Source organism: Maniola hyperantus, chromosome 22 (genome assembly GCF_902806685.2).
Source record: "Maniola hyperantus chromosome 22, iAphHyp1.2, whole genome shotgun sequence".
Lineage (NCBI taxonomy): Eukaryota > Metazoa > Arthropoda > Insecta > Lepidoptera > Nymphalidae > Maniola > Maniola hyperantus.
The window spans coordinates 4,323,003-4,339,112 of record NC_048557.2 but is presented as its reverse complement, the minus strand read 5'-3'; positions in this window follow the sequence as shown (position 1 = coordinate 4,339,112).

Here is a 16,110-nt window from a genome sequence, read left to right as displayed (position 1 = left end):
CGCATTATAGTAAACTGGATCTTGACTGCCTCGTTTTAAAGCTCAAATTTGTCTACACATCTACCAGCCAGCGCTCCAAGCGGAAACGTTGCGAAATTAAAATCAGTGGCATTGAATTTTGACTTCAATTTAAAACTGTTTAGGTCCATTTTACTTTGACGGTATTGTGTTTCGACTCTCGAATTCTAGCAATGTTTGGTGAGACGTAAAATCTTATACTAAGCGTACAGACAATCTTGTTTTACGCACGATAACGTGTTGAGTATACCATTTTATTTTTATTGACGTCTATACGGAATTCCTTTCTATTTATTTACGGAACAATTTCTCACAGGTTCTGAATACGATACGCTGAAAACATATTATACCTACTTACTATTATAAAGCTTCATAAAGCTGTGATAGCTGCGATTGTCAGGGCGTCCGCCTTCTAATGGGAGGTCGGGGGTTCGATCCCGGGCACGCACCTCTAACTTTTCGGAGATACGTGCGTTTTAAATAATTAAATATCAATTGCTTTAACGGTGAAGGAAAACATCGTGAGAAAACCTGCATGCCCGAAAGTTCTCCATAATGTTCTCAAAGGTGTGTGAAGTCTACCAATCCGCATGTCTAGCGTGGCCAAAACCCTTCTCACTCTGAGAGGAGACCCGTGCTCTATAGTGTGCCGGCGATGACTATTATCATTTGTATATTTATTTTCTCGCTGATTTAATAACGAATCGATTGACACCTCATTCATTAATCAGGTCAATAGTTTAGCCGCTACGGTGGAACACACATAAATACAAATACACATCCATGGACTGCTGAAATCATAACCCTTCCTTTCTCTCTGTCGTAGGCGAGTAAAAAGAGAAACCAACGTTATGCCACGATTTCTCTACCACAGTTCTCATTCAGAATACTTTTCCAAGTATGTCTGTAGTAACTTTTTTTTCTCGTGAGGAAAATCCATCATGGATACCACCGGCTACGGGGGAGCACAGTGGTTATGTCAGATTCCTACCGACTAAAAACCTCACGAAGTTTCAACCCACCACTAACGACGGAGCACAAGGGACCAAGAACACTCGACTCGTTTCTCCGTTAGCGGATGTCCGCCGCAGCAGACCCACCACCGGGACACCACCTGTCCCCAACACCGTTTTGTAGAGACATGCTGGAGTAACCTGGTTTACCATCAGTGGCGTGCATAAGGTTTCAAGCCAGGGTAAGCAGTAGTTAGGTATGCAAGTCAAAGGATAGTGAGCATTGAGCAATTTCAACCGAGTTAACTATTTCTTGGGTAAGCAGCGCTTTTATGCCTCTATGAGTTGCACGCCACTGTTTACCATCATATTATCTAAGTCCTCTACGTTTCTTTACAAATAGGTAAGCTATTCCCACCAGTAGGTAAGTTCAAAATAAAGTTCATCCACATTAATTTACGGTTCTAAAGAGGGTGCTCCTACTAAAGAGGGCCGCCTCTTACTGTGGCCTCTAATAACCATGTCTTTAGTAAATGGTTCGGTATACGCTTAGTACAAACTAAAGCCGACCCTTGACTCTTACACTGCTACTTCAAACTAATTGAAATTAGTAATTAATTACTGTACTAGGATTGGGGAATACAGAGTGGTCTTACATTGATCTACGAACGGGTACCAAAATTAATCAATGTGGTATATCTACATGGTTATTTATAGATACTGGCGTACTCATTATTATCGGTCTGTTTGTATCCACTACTGGGCTTACCTAGGACCATTAATTAATCTATGCCTAGGACTTTTCGAGGGCGTGGCATAATTCACAGTCTTCTGCTTTTCTCATACACCCATTTCCCGGTACCAAAGTGCACAAATAAAGCTGTGGTAGCCTAGTGGTTAGGACGTCCGCCTTCCAATCGGAGGTCGGGGGTTCGATCCCGAGCACGCACCTCTAACTTTTCGGAGTTATGTGCGTTTTTAAGTAATTAAAAATATCACTTGCTTTAACGGTGAAGGAAAACATCGTGAGGAAACCTGCATGCCTGAGAGTTCTCCATAATGTTCTCAAAGGTGTGTCAAGTCTGCCAATCCGCACTTGGCCAGCGTGGTAGACTATGGCCTAAACCCTTCTCACTCTGAGAGGAGACCTGTGCTATGTAGTGAGCTGGTGATAGGTTGATCATGAAAGTGCACAAAAAGGTCAATCGCAATAGGGTTGCCACTTTTGGCAATCTCTTCTAGACCAGCTTTAGAGAAAGAAGAAGAGGTCCAGCGGGCTGGAAGTCACATCTACAAGAATAGGTTCATAACCTTAGCCATATCGTAAAAATAAATCATATTTATATTAACAACTGCCGCGGGAGCGATCTACCTACTTTCCTCTTCACCTTCATGCAATATGAGTTATTATCTGGGAAAGAAATGTATCATTGCTTTGATATATTTATGAGCCCAATTTATCAGCTTTTTCTAGTTTCTTTTATACAATCTCATATGCTACGTTCAATAAAGTTTTCACCTTTTTTGCTAAAGTTAAAGTCTAAACTTAGGATGTAGGACATGCGCAGTGGGTGATTTATCGATCTATGGATTTGGTGGCATGAAGTGTCGCGCAATAGCGAAAGTGTCTATACTGTCGCGTGTTTGGTTCGTCAGTCATGTAGTAGGTATAAACTTATAGTATTTATTATACGCAGGCGCATGCCCCTTCACTCTCGTACAACTCTCTTTACTTGGGGCTAACTACATTTAGCATTTGCACGATTTTATACTAATCTACTCGTATGTTGCTAAGGAAATTACAAAATCTTCTTTAGCTATAAGTATGCGTAATGTACCTACTTAATATTATTACAAATGTGTTTGTTTGTCCTTCAATCACACCACAAATGGGTCAATGTGATTTTTGCATAGATATAGTTAAAGTTCAGGAGAGTGACATAGGCTACTTTTTGTCCCAGAAAATCAAAGAGTTCCCATTGGGTTTTACATAAACTAAATCCACACAGATGAAGTTAGAAACATCAGCTAGTAATATAAATGTGTTTGTTTGTTGGTTTGTTTTTCAATCACGCTACAGCGGAACAATAGATGAACGTGATTTTTTTGTATGGATAGTTGAATACCTGGAGAATGACATATGTTACGTTTTATCATGAAAAATCAAAGAGTTCGGGAGCTCTTCCGACCACGCAATTTTAAAAACCTAAATATACTCGAAAGAAGTGGCGGCCATCATCTATTAAAATAATCAAAATAAACTTATAGATGTCTATTATTTCCTTATAATTTCGGTCACGTACCGTATTACTCTGAATAGGGCTCCAACGGTATTTGAGGGCATCCGTGCGAAAAATAAAGTAGGTACTTTTATATTACTGGATTTCAAAAGAGGTTATTTCTTGACCGTAAATATTTGTTCATACCGGTTGGGTACAAGTGGCATCTTAAAGCTTTATTTACAATTTGTTCATACCGGTTGGGTACAAGTGGCATCTTAAAGCTTTATTTACAATTTGTTCATACCGGTTGGGTACAAGTGGCATCTTAAAGCTTTATTTACAATTTGTTCATACCGGTTGGGTACAAGTGGCATCTTAAAGCTTTATTTACAATTTGTTCATACCGGTTGGGTACAAGTGGCATCTTAAAGCTTTATTTACAATTTGTTCATACCTGTTGGGTACAAGTGGCATCTTAAAGCTTTATTTACAATTTGTTCATACCGGTTGGGTACAAGTGGCATCTTAAAGCTTTATTTACAATTTGTTCATACCGGTTGGGTACAAGTGGCATCTTAAAGCTTTATTTACAATTTGTTCATACCGGTTGGGTACAAGTGGCATCTTAAAGCTTTATTTACTAAAGGGTTACAGGCAGGGTTATATTAAACGAGCGCACGCATATGTGAATTGTAATATTAAAAGAAACCACTGATGATTCCATGACAACGGATCTAGTAATCAAAAAATGATGTTCCCAGACCCACAGTATTTATAAAAGACCTATTCCACGATACTCCACACTATGGGGTAGACGAGAAAAAAAAGGTCATCCGCACTTTACATGTAGGGGAGCTACCCTCAAAAAAAAATTATCAAAATTTTATTTCACCACTTTGCCGGAGTAAATTATATTTATACTCATGCCAAATTACAGATTTCTAGCACTAATCTCTCTAAAGTCTAAAGTCTCTGAGATTGACCGAGGACGGACGGACGGACGGACATGGCGAAACTATAAGGGTTCCTTATTTACTACGGAACCCTAAAAATGAATTGCCGAAATGTATGTACTAATAATAATACTTCTACTACTACTTCCGAATGACTGAACCAAATTGGATAATTCTTTTTCTTTGATTTTGTTATTGTCAGGACAGGGATTTTATGAAAAATATTTTTTGGAAAATCCACGGGAAAAGACAGCTCCCGCGGGACGCGGACAAAGTAGCAAGCAACAACTAGTCTATAATATAAAAATGAATCACTAAATGCTCATCACAAATCTGGAGAACAGCTGAATCGATTTCGCTAATTCTTTTTTTATAATATTCCTTGAAGTACGAGGAAAGTTCTTACGGAGAGAAAAATTTAAAAAATTTGAATCGACTGCTAGGCGGAACGAAGTTCGCCAGGGCAGCTAGTACTTAATAAAAATTAGGTAATAATATTCTGTGCCAGTCTGCGTTCGGCTTGTGTAATGCGCGTTTTCTTTTTTTAAAAGGTTTCAATTTTAAATGAGCTATAATAAAAAGTACTAGGATATTAAAAAACAAAGAAGGTATACAGACGAATTTATTTTACAACTTTGTACTAGGTATATTATAACATTGTTCGTGGTACCAACTTAGTTTACATGCTAATAATATTCTAACGGGTCGCATCCTGGTAACATTCGCCTTGAATCGCTAAACTATATTCCTAAGTTCGGAAACACATTGGCCTTAATACTGGCGAACAAGTTTATACGTCTAACTTTTGAGAGGAAAGTAAGATTTATTATGTACCTAATAGCTTGCTCCTTACCCGCCACAGTTTCGCACGGGTGGGCTAATTATAATATACAACTAGCTTGTTCCCGCGACTTCGTCCGCGTGAACTACACAAATTTAAAACAAAAATCCAAAAATCGCATGCCAAATTTCAGCCCGTACGGATGTCCAGTAGTTTGAGCTGTGCGTTGATAGATCAGTCAGTCACCTTTTCCTTTCATATATATATATTATATATATAATCTAAATATATATTATTTTTTTTACATCATGATTCCACGAAGATGAAGTCATGACACGTTAGTAACTAGTTATTAGTTAGTCAATTAGTAGTCCGTTCTAAGATCTCTGGTGCGGCTCCCCGCCGGATAATTACAGCCACCCGAAGTCGATTAGACATCGTTTGTTAGTTGAATATTTAACGATTGAAATATCAGCCCTAAATGACTTCTAAAAGTTACTTAACTCTACATAAAACCGACAACACATGTATTTAATGTACCGCAGGTCGTATTTCTCTTCAGAGCTACGAGTTAGAAAACTAGTAACAGATTATGACCAGCCCCGGTCTACCCTTGTTCAACTGTATACAGCTGAGTTCAACCGTGTTCAACCACATTAGTTCCCATTTCCTTTGAGCGTAGCTCTATTTAACTACTAGTATGGCGGTTCAACCCGCCTCCTCACCAAAGCGTGCTTGTGACATGACTACAAAAACCGGCCAAGTGCGAGTCAGGCTCGCGCAATGAGGGTTCCGTACTACAGTCGTATTTTTTCGACGTTTTGCAGGATAATTCAAAAACCATGATAGATAAAAATAAATAAAAATCTGTTTTAGAATGCATAGGTGAAGACCTTTCATATGATACCCCACTTGATAGGTATAGTTATCTCACTTCGAAAATTGAAAATACTAATTATTAGTTTATGACCATAATTTAATTTTTTTGTGTGATGCAACCCTAAATTCACGGTTGTCAGATTTTTCCCCAAATGTCAGCTATAAGATCTACCTACCTGCCAAATTTCATGATTCTAGGTCAACGGGAAGTACCCTGTAGGTTTCTTGACAGACAGATGGACAGACGGACAGACAGACAGACAGACAGATAGACAGACAACAAAGTGATCCTATAAGGGTTCCGTTTTTCCTTTTGAGGTACGGAACCCTAAAAAAGCCATTTTGGGACGTCTGATAGAAACAAAGCGTCTTGCACATCATCATCATATACTTAAAAACTAAGTATTGACTCACTGACTGACTAAGTGAGCAACGCTCAGCTGAAACTTTTGGACCAATAAAGCTGAAATTTTGAGATTCTGTTTATATTTTAGACAAAAAAGGACGATTTTTCGAAAAAACGGGATAGGGAACAAAGAACACTTATTCTCGCCAAGCGGAGCCGGTTGCTAGTTTTACATAAAATCTTGTACTTTTTCCTACTCACTTATAATGCCAATGAATGTCGTGGGAAGGCGGTTGGATTAAATTGTATAGGACGATCCTATCGATCTACAGTAGGTAGTCAACGTTTGTTTTCATTCTGCCTGCTATACGGGCCGGTAGTTACTAATGGTTAGAAGGCTGTTGTACGACTTTGACTTTAAAAACTTTAGTATACCTACTATGACTGGTTTATAACTGACACAATTTATTTACTGAATAGATACAAAGTAGAATACAACTTTGACTTGGATACTTTTGCGGCTTTTCGGTTAAATAAATGCAAAAGAACCACATAATCAACTTTATGAAACTGAAAAATCCTATTACAATGTAAAGGATTATTGTGAATGATAAGAAAGCTTGGGAATGAGTTGCTTAACAGCTTTGTGTTAGTTCTAAGTGATTTTGTAAAGTGGTGATAATAAAAAGATTACCCGGCTGAGTTTGTTGTGGGCTCTTCTCAGACCTGGGCGCGTTTGGAACCCTCGTAGCTTTAGTTTTAAGTGCGTATTAATTATCACCACTATATCATATCATCTTACAAATAAAAATTTATGACAATCAGAAAGCGTAAAATTTTACCAATTCTGAATCCATACTTACTTAATATTATAAATGCGAAAGTGTGTCTGTCTGTCTGTCTGTCTGTCTGCTAGCCTTTCACGGGCCATCCGTTCAACCGATTTTGACGAAATTTGGTACAGATATAGCTTGCATCCCGGGGAAGGACATAGGCTTTTTATCCCGGAAAATCAAAGAGTTCCCACAGGATTTTTAGAACCCAAATCCACGCGTACGATGTCGCGGGCATCAGCTAGTAATAAATAATTTGAGTTTGAGTTTGAGTTTTTATGTACTCCTCAAAATTGCCAGTCATCTCCTAGTTCAGTAACTATTGTGTACGTTTTTTTTGCCGTGCTAACTTAAGTACTTATATTATAAATGCGAAAGTGTGTCTGTTTGTCTGTTCACGACCTATCTGTTTAACCAGTACAGAAATACCTTGCAACCTAGGAACGGACATAGACTACTTTTTATCCCGGAAATTCAAAGATTTCCCACGGTATTTTTAAAAACGCTAAATCCACGCGGACAATAATGTCAAGGACATCATTTCGTATCTGTACTATAAGTTTATGCATCTCACGAAGGCGAGTGGCTCATGCTTGTGTTTAAGTCGTATCGGTATAAGAAAGTAACACTAAATGTGTGCGTTTGCGAGCGCTTGCTCGCGACTGATTGGTCCGACGTGCACGCACACTTACATAATGCCCATGTATATGACGTAACCACAAGAAAGTTCACTCGCCTTCATGAGTTGCAAGAACTGTACTTATAAGAGTCTAATTGCGTACGAGAGATCGTGTTTTCTAACACTTGATACGAGGCAATATTTTTTATGAAGTGGAACCTATTTTATTTGAAGATATTTCATTTTCACCTTTCTCTATTATCTGTCAAGTACAAGAGATGAAAAGAAACCGCTCTTTTCTTTCCCTGCTGCATTATGTTTTTATCTCGACCTAGTCACCACTCTATTATAATGAGCGTCTGTCTATTCAGAGAAAATAAGCAAAGGTGGGATTTACTTCCCCTGACATTCCCGAGTTCTAAGCAAATTTTTGAAATCTCAACAAAGGCTTGATATTCAGAGGTAGCTAGGTAATAATTTCTCATGGTTAAAAAATGAGTACTACTGCATTATTATAACCCTATCCTACACTATTTAAGGCGATATGCGTCCCAATTTAGCTCGATACAAAAAACGCGATGTTTCTCCAAAATACGCATTTTTTATACGACCATTAGGAGAAAAACGAGTTTTATTCGATTGATATAAAACTAATTTTAATAAAATTTCGTATTTACGTTTAACGTTTAATACATAAGGGATTACGGTATTATTTTATGGTGACAGAGCTCAAGGAATTTTAAATATAAATATTTATAAAGAGCGTGCAACAAATTTGCGCTCGGGCGCTCGGGGACATATTTCGCCTTAAGTGTTTAATGTGAAGAAGCCTACATGCTTGAGTGTTCTCCATAATATTCCCAAAGATGTGTGAAGTCTGTCAATCCACCAAACCCAAGTGGCCAACATAGTGACTCTAGCCTAAACCCTTCTCATTATAATAGGAGACCCATGCTTAGCATTTAGTCGGCAATAGGTTGAAATGGTGATGATGGTGATCGGAAGGATCTGAAAAACCAGCGCATTGCTATACAAAGAAAACTCCTACTATTATACGAATAACAGAAAGGAGTCACGACCCTCAAAAATGAGAAATACGATAAAGAAAAAGAGAGAGAAATCCTGCTCCTGCCGAGAATAGAACCCAAAATCTCCCAAACCAAAACACTAACCATTGTTTCATGCAGTTCGTCAAAACAGAAAAATAATGATTTTATTTTTTAAAGCTATGTTCCACGTTCCATTTCACGCTAATTATCAGCTAATCTATACACTGCATTTATATGCAGCAAATAAATTTTATTCTATTCTAGTCTACTTAGGAACTAATCACTTCTAATTAACGCCTTTTTGCGTGCTCCGCAAAATAAACAAAGGTTGAGAGAACAGAGAAAAATTTCTTCACCATAATTACGTGTTTTATTATTAGGTCTTTTATTTTGAAGATTAAAAAAAATTAAGGCCGGCTGCATCAGATATCTCTGGCAGAAAAAATTAAATGCGTGGCAGCAGGCCCCTCTGCTCATGAGAAAGGCTGAAGACTGGGTGTGTTGTTGAACATTAAGCTAGGCATATGTCCAACAGTGGACATCCACAGACTGATAATGATGATGATGAAATTTTGTTACACAAAAAGAAAAGTTTTTACATTTTTCAAAACTCGGTTCCACGTTCCATTCCACGCTAAGTACCAGATAATTAATCTGTGTAATTGAGTCTCAGACATCTTGTCGGGCGGCAATTAGCAGTAGTTTTACAAAATAAATTAACTACGGTACCTACTTACGACCTAATCACTTCTAATTAACGCTTTTTTGCGTGCTCCGCAAAATAATTGAAAGATAAGAGAAAAATGCTTTCAGAAAATTTCTTTACCAAAATTACCTGCTAATAAATACCTACTTAATTAGATCTATTATTTTGAAGATTGAAAAATTAATGATTTAGGCTGGCAGCATATTATCACATATTAGCTGACCTGCCCCGGCTTTGCTCAAGTAGAGTTTTTGAAATTCAAAAATCCTGAAACATGTACTTCTTCATATTTGCTTGAAAGCCCAAAAACCAACTTTCTTAAAATATGTAACTTGAAAAATTACGGACTTTCATACAAACTTCATCATCTATAGGTACATCTTCAATCTAACCTACCTATTTTTGATGTCTATGCGAAAAACAACAGTGTAGTTAGAAGCAGTGATAGCCTAGTGGTTAGTACGTCCGCCTTCTAATCGGAGGTCGGGGGTTCGATCCCGGGCTCGCACCTCTAACTTTTCGGAGTTATGCGCGTTTTATGTAATTAAATATCACATGCTTTAACGGTGAAGGAAAACACCGTGAGGAAACCTGCATGTCTGAGAGTTCTCCATAATGTTCTCAAAGGTGTGTGAAGTCTACCAATCCGCACATGGCCAGCGTGGTAGACTATGGCCAAACCCCTTCTCACTCTGAGAGGAGACCCGTGCTCTGTAGTGAGCCAGTGATGGGTTGATCATGATGATGATGATGATGATGATGATGCGAAAAACACCTTAACGGTAAAACAATGCTCAATATAAAACTGTGACGACACCGATAAAGTGGAGCTCGAGCAAAAACCTAATTATGAAAGTTAAATTGCTTTACGAGCCTCCTGCAGTTAGGTTCTGTACCCTTACTAGTATAAGATTTTAAGTCTCACCAAACGTTGCTAGAATTCGATAATCGAAACACAATAGCATCAAAAAATGGACCTAAAGAGCCTTGAATTGAAAATCAAAAATTCAATGCCACTGATTTTAATTTCGCAACGATTCCGCTAGGAGCGCTGGCTGTAGATGTGTAGACAAACTTGAGCTTTAAAACAAGGCACTTAACATCCAGTTTACTATAACGCAGAAGTGTTTCGACTCTCGAATACTATCAACGTTGGTGAGACATAAAATCTCGTACTAAGCGTACTGGTATCAGACGACTTTAATTAAAATCGTCGACATATTATTGAGTTATTGGAAAACTGGGTGAATCGAGTTTTAATAGAATCAAATCACAATATAGTTATTCTGGGAGCCGATACTTTTTACGCAAAGTACCTACTTACTAGCTGACCCGCCCGCCCCGGCTTCGCTCGGGTGGAATTAAGAAAATCGAGGTGGGGGTTGAATTTCCAAAAATCCTGAAACAGGTATTTCTTCATTTGTGACCGAAAATCGAAATACCTATTTTCATGCAAATAATTTAAAAAATGACGGACTTTTATACAAACTTCCATCCCCCATTTATACCTCTTAGGGGTGGAATTTCGAAAAAACCCTTCCTTAATGGATACCTACTCTTTACAAACAACATACTCTCAAAATTTCATGTCTCTAGGACCAGCGGTTTAGGGTGTGCTTTGATGTATGAGTCAGTCAGTCAGTCAGTCAGGACTTTGAATTTGATATATCTATATAGATTTTAATTTTTCTAAGGAATTGAGACTAGATGAAAAGAGACGAGTATAGTAGCCGTAGGTATAACGATACAAGATTTTATTTTTCAAATCTGATATATTTTGTAAGGGGCCTACATGTGACCTATAGGTACCTATGCCAGTCCTATCGTTACCTATGCCAGTCCTATCGTTACAAATTAAATTAAAATCAAACTAAGTACATAGTGAAACCTAATACTATAACAATTTGAGAGAATCACTAACAAATTTATACACTTTCATTGCCGAGATGCTCAAAGGTTTGTTTAAAATACAGTTGAAAATACTCACAAAATTTAAATTTAGTTTACTCATTAGTGTTTCTCTCAAATTGTGGTCACAAGATTCGACCCGCGTTTGTAACATAGACTTCGCTTTCGCGTGGAAAATCTGGCCTGCCTGAAATTGTGTACATTATAAACCTCTGGGCAAAATTTCAGCTAACTAGGTATATAGGACCAAGGGCTGACTTCTGAGTCAGTCAGTATGTGAGTAAGTACTTTTCTATTAAGTGTAGTAATTAGACTGCCCATCCAACAAGAGCGCAGCTTGGCTTGTGGCAGCTCCTACCAGAGATCTATGTCCAGCAGTGGATGACCTGTCGGTTGACAATGACGATGCTGAAAGAACGTTTTTTTTTTTTTAAAGAATATTAGCCATGTTAAATGACTAATATTTCCCTTTCCTCTCCAACTAAGCGTCAGGCTTGTGCTAGGAGTAGGTACGACAATAGTGCAACGGGCGGGGTTTGAACCGTCGACCTTTCGGTTTTCAGTCCACTCCTTTACCGATTGAGCTATTGAGGTGCTATTCTACTCTATGATTGAACAGACATCAATGACATACCAAATTGGATAGCGAAAATATAACGAAAAAAATATCCAGAGACTTATTTTTTGATAAATCTTCGTAAGCCACCCTTATTCTAAAGTCGTTTGGCGACTTTGTCACAACTTTGCCACGATGCTGTCGCCCTCATTTTGGCGGGATTACATGAGGAGCTTACGTGATTGGATTGCGATCGTATGTCGCTTTTATTTCCTTAAAAGACGTTGTGTTTTTTCGTTAAACAAGATTCGATCTAACGCATGTCCTTTATGGCCTATCTTGATACAACAAGATACCCGAAGCTTATTTAATGAGGGAGGGAAACCTTTTTCGGCGGAACCGTAGAGAAATATTTATACATTTTTCGTAAGTTCATAAGATAGCTGCCTTACCGCGTCCTCGCACCGAGCGATGTGGGCTTAAAATGCTTATATCTAAATCTTCCTATTCCTCTTTTTTTTAATAAGAGATAGCGAGCAAACGAGCAAGCGGGTCACCTGATGTTAAGTGATCACCACCACCCATGAACATTTGCAGCACCAGACGCGCCGCCGATGCGTTGCCGGCCTTTTAGGAATTTGTTGGTCCGCCCCTTGAATAATCCCATGTTGTAATCTAGTGGGAACACCGCCGATGGGATCTTTATTAATTTATAGTAAGAATAGTAATGTAAGAGAAACTTAAGAATATATTGTACTAGATTTAAAATTGATTGTTAATAATTTATTTAGGGTACTATGAATCTGGTCAAATCTCAATAGAGAGTTAAAAATCCCTTCAGAATAAAAAAAACCTTCACGAAATGTTAAAAAAGATAGAAAATTGAAGTTCTATGTAATATCAATATATTAAGGTACTTTGTACGTAAATAATATAGATAATAATTACAGTACGCAGCAGAAATTAATGTACATCGGTCTTTAAAATGACATTTCGACTTTGTAGAGCGTTGTCTCTGTCACTCATACCTATATGACGTTTTGTCGGTATCAACGACAGACACAATGTTCTACAAATCCACTTATTTACTGCCGCGTGCTGTAAATTAATAGTTAAGGTAAACTTTGAGCTGTGCGACAGCAATACGCGACTCTTGCATACTGCTTTGTATGGAAATGTATGGAGAGATTCGAAAGTCGTCGAGATTTAGTGGTAAGTGCGAGAAAATATCAGATAATCGCGCGACTTAAGTGTCGCATGCCGCAATCGCGTGTCGCGATCGTATAACCAAAAGTATACCTTGAATTATAGCCAGATACAAAATACAACTCTTTTACAAACCACCGCCTACTATTTATAAAAACATGGAATATTTTATGCAAAAACTCTTCTTCTTGTCATGGCTTAACATAAAGCTAATTACTTTTTACAAAAAAAGCTTAAGTAGGGTAGTATGAAGCAGTTGACCTTTGAAAATACTTTAAAAGGGCACTACGTAAAAAAAAACTGACTTTGCTACAAAAGCATTATTAAATAGGTTCTCAAAATCGGAGTATTACCACAAAATAATTAATAGCGCCTTTCAAGTAGGTATAGGAGAATCACTCGACAAAGAGATTTAAATAACTAGCAACTCCTGTTACGATGCAGTAAAGTGCAATTCAGCTCGCAACGCGCTGTGGCCTAAAATTTTATAAACCCTTCTCTATTTATGTATGTCGCGTTACCTCTTATCTCTTCTCTCTCTCACAAAGAAATACGCAAGAGCCGTGGTTCAGAGCTCGTACGTGACAGGTCGAGATGGCAATCGGGGTAGAGACCCCATACACCCGCACAGCCTCCGCGCTAACCTGGTGCTATTCCGCACCGGGTGTGCGGGGCGTCCGCCTTATACCCCGATTGCCATCTCGTCCTGTCGCGTAGGTATTATACTTATGTGGCTATGCTGCAGATAGCAGTTGGTACTAAAATCGCGGTATTTCTATCTTTTAGGTGCACTTTACATAAATAGTGTTTTTATAGTTTTTTCAAACTAAAATTATTCAGGTATCTCACAATGCTTAGGACCACTGCAGTGAATTTAAATTTTGTTGTTCCATAAATAGATAGGCTCTTCTAAAATTAAACCCTTGGGGAATAAAATCACGTAGAAATTGTGGAACAAAGAAAAATTACTGCGGTAGACAGATATCTGCATTTTTATCAACGAGGTAAGAAGCTTAGATAAGACTGACCTGACGACTTTTTTATTTGAAGACAAGTTTCCTTTAATCTCGCCTGAGGTTGATCTGATGGCAAATACCAAACAATGGTCACCCGAAACGGGTACCCAGAGGTTATATTTTTTATGGAAAATATGGTGTAAATCTATAACCAACTTCTATCTTTTAGTAGGGATTTTTTTAAAGTAATTAAAAGAGTCCACGTAGGTACCATTACTATTATTACTTAAGTAGTAAGTATTTTTCCAACTCGCAATGTATAGCGTGCAAAACTCGGGTCAATGCCCCGCCTACGACGCAGCACTCCGAGTGGCGTACTTACGCAACGTTCGTTGACCTCTAGCGTCAGTCAGATGTTTTATTTGCAATATACCGTGAACTTTTACAAAATATAGGATTTTTTTGGGTAGATCTTTGATATCAGAATCAAGTTTTTTTTTTAAATGTATTGATGTAAGTAGCCGTTAGTTAATTTAATAAATAAAATAAAATAAAATATTAATCACAGTACCTCCTAGTCCGTTACATGATGTACTTAGGTATAAAATTCGTGAGTAAGACAGAAGCTACAATACATCATAGACAAAACAAGACAGAAGAAATAGCGCTCTACAATTTACAAATGTGACTCAAATGTCGTAGTTTTAAGTCTTCATAGCTGTTTTAAGTCTTCTAGATACGCATGTCAACGAATTTTTTTTACATCTGTGATATTAACTTTTATGAAACGTATCCAATACTTCATGAAAAAATCGGAAACACGAAGGAACATAAGTACGACAGTTTAGTAAAAGAGAAAGCAATAAATGCAGTTTCATAGTCGAGCATCGAGTCTGAAGTTTCCTAACTCATTGTACGCAACATAAGTCGTAAAGTCCCCGATAGGAACAGGTTTCAGGGTTTAATATGCGCAATAGGTCTTTCTAGTAGGTAGAGTACTTTCTGCTATGGCTTCCTAGTATTATTATTCCGTTCCTACTTGCTGAACTAGTGTTCAGAGTGAGGTTGTATTGAACAACAAGCAACCAAGATGTTTACGATTTGCCTAATAAGTATTTTAAAGAAATAAAATGCTTATAATAAAACTGCCTGACTGATATTATCATTGTACAACTAAAACTTCAGATTTGGCATGTAAAGGAGAAACAAATTATCGGACACGGCTGATGGACGCGTCTAATCGCCGCGCCGCCGCGACTTGTAGATCAGCACCCCAATTGTGTAAGAATAACCATTTCATGGCTATCGCAATCGTCAAGAAATTCTGCCTTTTGATTGGTTGATTCGCTGTTTACATTTTTTCACAGCCAATCAAAGGGCCGAATTCTTGACGATTGCGATAGCCATGAAATGGTTATTCTTACACAATTGGGGGGCAGGATGGTAAAATGTACACTGAACTGTGCAAACAATCGAATGTAACTGAAGCGGACGTAACCTTGGGCCGTTCTTGAGCACTCGGACGTCCGATAGAATTCTGGCAAGCCGCGTACCAAACGATTGTGCACCATAGAATTAATATTATAATATGTACCTGATGTAATAAGAATTACAACTTACTAAATCCATGCTGTGCACACCTATCTGTCGCGGCTATCAACCGCGGCTTACGGACACGCCCGACAGTTTGTTTCCGCCTTAAGATTTTTCTATAAAATGATCCTCACTGAGACAGAATTTTCAGAAACTTCACTTGAACGAAGCCTAAACATAAAGCATAGATATAATAATGATTTTAAAATTAACTAGGGTTCGTTGTTCTTGTTCGGAATATTAGGCTTATCTTTAGGACTAAGTAAGATTCATAACATAGTAACTATGTAAAACAAGCAAGTGAATTTAATAATAAACCAAAACGTCAGAGCATGGTGTTATAAGTAATAATTAAAGCTCGTAAGTTTCCCTACTGACATGCGAAATTAATATCCAGTTTATACAAGTCGGGGGTGTCACTTCTTCGAAAATAGGCCATGTTTGTTTAGGTTACAGTCCAAAGGCAAAACGCCGGCACATTGCGATTGGCCTAGGCAATCCGCGGGAATGCCCAGAGCACTTAGTTCAAAGT